Raw genomic sequence first — 5,409 nt, 5'->3', positions numbered from 1 at the left:
ATGAAGGATTTGTGCTATTTAGAATATTTATTCTATATTTTATTTGTATATTATTCTTAATATTTTATATTATTGTTGTTCTCTGCTCTTGTAATATTCTGATTGTACATATTTTTGACACTCAGAGTAATTCAATGTAGAACCACCACTGTTTTTGGGCAGCACGTATAGCTCCTTTCCAGCACGACTCAAAGGCACTCACTGAACTTGGATCCCTACAGGTACCCATACTTCTGACTTTAAAGTCAGAATTTGGAGAAAAAAGTCAGAATGTACAAATGTCAGCGGAGCCCCCTTCTGTATGTCTGCCCTTTTCCTTTGCTCACTGTGCCCGCCCCCACCTGTCAGTGGATTACTAGCTTTCTGACAGACAGGAAGCAGCAGGGGAGGCTGGGGGAAAACCAATCCACAAGGACGTATCCCCTGTTCACCAGGATTGTGATCCTGCAGCGACAACGGCATACAGGAGCTAGCATAGATCAGTGACTGGTGGATAATGTATAATGTAATATAACATGGCTAAGAGTCTTCTGGTGTATCCGTTACCTTACCCGAGGTCAGTACAGTAGAATGGGGTGATGACATTAGCACCGCTATCTCCACTTGAAGACAGGCTTCCTGCCACTCTGGCCTCTTTCTCTGGGTCAACTGGTGAGCGGGGTACAATATACAGCTCCTGTGAGTGGTCGAACTGTCCACGTACTGTCACCCTTCTGTACTCTAGGTTATTCAGCTCATGGGGACTAGAATCCAGAGAGAAACAACAACAAGCAAATCTTCACATTTATCCCAGGACAATTCATTCTTATTTCCCATGTAACAGCTTCTTGGTATGTACAGTGCCTTGTGAAAGTATTCGGCCCCCTTGAACTTTGCGACCTTTTGCCACATTTCAGGCTTACAACATAAAGATATAAAACTGTAATTTTTTGTGAAGAATCAATAACAAGTGGGACACAATCATGAAGTGGAACGAAATTTATTGGATATTTCAAACTTTTTTAACAAATAAAAACTGAAAAATTGGGCGTGCAAAATTATTCAGCCCCCTTAAGTTAATACTTTGTAGCGCCACCTTTTGCTGCGATTACAGCTGTAAGTCGCTTGGGGTATGTCTCTATCAGTTTTGCACATCGAGAGACTGAAATTTTTGCCCATTCCTCCTTGCAAAACAGCTCGAGCTCAGTGAGGTTGGATGGAGAGCGTTTGTGAACAGCAGTTTTCAGTTCTTCATCCTGTCTCCACAAAAGTTACAGCATACATTTCCAAAGTTTCGACTCAGTAGAATTTGACAGTCATCAATACAGTTTTAATATATACAGTACTGTATATTACAGAAGTGAGTACACCCCCTCACATTTTGTAAATTAACATTCAAATCTTGCAATGCTTTTCCAGTGTTCCTAGTACAGTGTTCTTGTAAATCAATTGTCTGGTTCAAACTAATCTTGTATTTTTTTTAATTTATTTTTAGAACACAACAGGGTAATATGAATTTGACATTCTTCTTTTTGTAAGAAGCCATTTTTTGCCTCTAGCCAATTAAAATCTGCCACTGCCAAAAATTCCTCAAACCAATGTTGCTGCCAATCACTGACCCATCCCAGGGCCTGATAATAGTAATAATCAAATACTGGTTGAAATGTATTTTTTGGAAATAATTTTAATTTTTTCCCATAAAAATGTGGAGTTATGAAAACATACTGGCCTATAAAGGATTAAAAATTCCAGAAATTTAAATCATTTTTGATATGTATATTTCAGGCAGTAGTAATTCTAAAAGAATGGCTCGTTTAACGTGGAAAAAAATATGAATTTATGACATTTTTGTCACACATGACCATCAGCAAGACGCAGCTCTTCAGGAGGTGCCGAAGGTCTCTCCCTGTGAACACAGGAGAGGAACAATGACTCACTGAGGGTTGTTTTCATGGAGACAAACAGACAAACAGGTTCTTCATGACATCCTGAATGAGACCAGGGAGCATTTCCCCCAGTTTCGAAGGGAAACCACAAACTGGATGATTATACTGCTACAGCACAGTTCAATTCCTTCACAAAACATTTCTGTAAATATCTCAGTCCATGTGCTCACTAGGACTACAACTAATGCTTAGTTTGATTACTGATTATCCTGCACATGATTTTCTTATTTAATCAGTCAAAATATTATCTCCCAGTTTCTCCTGAAGTCCCAAGGTCACATCTTCAGTCAAAATCTAACAACGTTCCATTTACACATATAAAACAGGGCAGAAAAAGCAGGAAATGTTTAGTTTGTTTTTATACCTTCACCCTGACCAGTATTTACTTTCTGCTCTATTTATTGTGGTTGAAGTGACAAAGGTCCAACAGCACCCAGGCCGGGTGACAAACCGCCAAAGATCTGCAGACGTCACTCCAAATCTGACCTGGACCATCCGTCAGCCTCAAGCTGCTGCCTAGGGGTCACATTGTTACAGGATGGCAAAGACACTGATGCTCAAATCTCACTGAGTAGAACGACACCTACTCTGTCTGCTTCTTGTAGCGTTTATACCACAACACCCCGAGGAGGATGATGATGGAGATGAAGATGACGATGAGGATGAAGGGCAGCCTCCATGGTGTAGATGTAGCATCTGTCAGACAGAGGAAACATCAGACAGCAGCGGTGAGACGTGAGGACAGCAGAGCTCACACTTTAACAAACAGATGGATCCAATGGCTTGTCCTTAGACAAGCATCACAGAACAGACAGAAAGACCCAGGTTCAACTCAGCACGAGACATGGACGCGAGGACCCACAAAATTGCCAATGAAACAAAGTCAGACTCATTATAAACAACACAGAAAACAAAGAACGACAGGAGCAGCCTCTTGTTCAAGCTGAAATAGATTCTGAGGCTCTCAGGTCGTCTTGTCTCAGACTTTACTCCTTTTCTCATGTAAACGTGCCACTACAACAACGTAGAAGGAGGCTGCACCCAAACGTTTTCTGAATTCAAACTACATAAGGACTATGATGAAGTTGAACTACTCTATAAAATGCAGTGGTTCTTACAATTTCTAACAGCGTATAAGCCCCAGGACAGGCAAAGTTTAGCATCTGTTTCTGCGGTGGAACTGCTGACGCATCAGAGAAACACGACACTGCTGGTCTAAGATTTACTTTACAAGGTGACCATGGGCAGTGGTTAAACTGGGATTCATAAGGAAGGGGGGCCTTCGGGAGATGACACGTGCAGTCTAGTGACCACATCTTAACATTTTTTAAACCATATTTTTATTTTAAATACTGTCTACGTTCAGGGGGGCTGAGGGTGGCGTCCTTATCCTCACTGCAGGGGTCAAAATAGACTTCTATGGCAGTGGGCCACAACTGGTTATGAGTATAATTTAATATCTAGTTATTCTCTGATGTCTAAAGTTGCATTGTTTATTGCTTGTTTACACAGTTTATTTTGTTATACTACACAGCCTTATGCTGGTATATTGTTTACTTGCCCCGTGTTATCGCCTTGCATGGGGACATGTAGACTAAAAGGTTTTCCTCCATTCTGTTTTAAAATTCCTTCACATAGAAGATGATGACTGCCTCTCACCTAGCTGTCGCTTGCGTGCATCAGATTTCCTAAACTCCTAATCCTAACTACCTATCAAACAAAGCCACGTATACTCTGTCCAGACGTGAGAGCAGGACAAAGTGGCTGGACGAAACACAGTCTGTCAACAATGCACCTCACAGTCGTGGGACAGCACTGAGTCAATGTGCTCCTCACCCTTTTCCTCTGAGTTTGACTGTGCAGGCTGCAAAGAGACAAGCTGGATACTCACCAAGGGGCTCTGCTGTCATACTGGTGTTCTGTCCAGCTAACAGAGGAGAAACAAAGATAACCAAGTTATTACAGCATCTAGACAAAGTCCAATTCTCACATTTATATTTATATTATATTAATATTTGGCATGTTTGCTTGATGAACCAGTTATCAAAACAGTTCCTGATGAATGTCCGTTGACTGTTTTGCTGACTAGTTTAGTCTGTAGAAGTGCATCACAATGTGAGTTAAATGGAAAATGAGTCTGTAAAATAATGACCAAATAAACCTGAGGAAAACTGTGTGCACTGCAGTGAAAATAAAATATGTTCATCTGATGTGTATGAAGCAGCATAAAACAGAAACACTCGGATAAAGCAGAGGAACCTCAAATTTGTACTTAAGTAAATGTAGATGAGTTTCAGCAAATGGGAGACACGGCATCGTCCTGTGTCCAAAGTAAGAAAGTTTCAAACCCTACTGAATTTACTGACTATCCATTTGTACTTTAAGTTCACGTTTGAATGCAGGATTTTAAGTTACACTGAAGTATTTCTACTGTAAATACAGGAGCTCACTTCCTTCTCTACTGTCTGCGACACATCACTGTCATCTGACCTGAAAAGTGAAACTGAAATGACACTTACCATGGTGTTTGGGGCACTCTGCAAAAGAGAACAGGTCACAGTGAGTCATCAGGATTTACTGTTTCAGTCAGGACAAGTTACAGGTGAAGATGAAGGAGAGCTTCAGGTGTCAGTACAACAATGAAACCCCTGTCAAAAGGGCTGAGACGATTCCACGAGCAACTCCGTTACTAACAATTATCAACACAAAATCTCTGCATCGAAGCTTTGTTTAACCCATATAATGTATATACGCACAGGCCATTACTACGGCTGCACAACGTGCACAGTGCAAAATGGACAAAGAGAGAAAGTGTTGTGAAGTACGGTGGACGTCTGCAAAAATGTATTAAATGAATTAAAATAACGTGACAATAATGACCAGTGACAGGAGACTGTAGGAAAAACAATCCAGCAAAACAACATCGAGCATAAACGCTCTGAAATCACACGGGCGGCAAAAGAGACGCTGTGGAAATCTGACATGTTCTTTTTGAGCAGGAAGAACTGAACTACAGATCTCTGCAGTGTATATTCAGTCTAATGTCTAAATGGTAAAATGTCTTGCAGTGCACACATGTGCACGTGCCTACCGCCTTCACAGTGACGCATAAAATCCCCCAGAAAAATAAAAAAACAGGTGGTGTGGTTTTTTTAAACTCAGGATACGGCACTAGCTGTTCTTTTTATGAGATGAGTCTTATTTTCTCTTTTGTATATTGACTATTGCTCTTTAATAAAGCAAAGCTGTTTCTTATCCGATTACTTGATTAACTGGTAGAATACTTCATTTGTAAAACTGACAGCTGCAGCCCTAACTGCTGCTTCACAAACCAGTGTTCTAGAGGAATGTTATTACTTCTTCTTCTTCTTCTTCCTATTATTAGTGTCTGAAACCAAACCCTATCAGGAGCTTCTCACCGCTCGCCTTCATTTCCATGGAATCTCCTCCAAACTCCAGCATCGGCTTCACACCCTCCTTCAGG

Source organism: Monopterus albus, unplaced genomic scaffold (assembly GCF_001952655.1).
Source record: "Monopterus albus unplaced genomic scaffold, M_albus_1.0 scaffold98.1, whole genome shotgun sequence".
Classification (NCBI taxonomy): domain Eukaryota; kingdom Metazoa; phylum Chordata; class Actinopteri; order Synbranchiformes; family Synbranchidae; genus Monopterus; species Monopterus albus.
Note: the sequence above shows the minus strand (reverse complement) of the source record.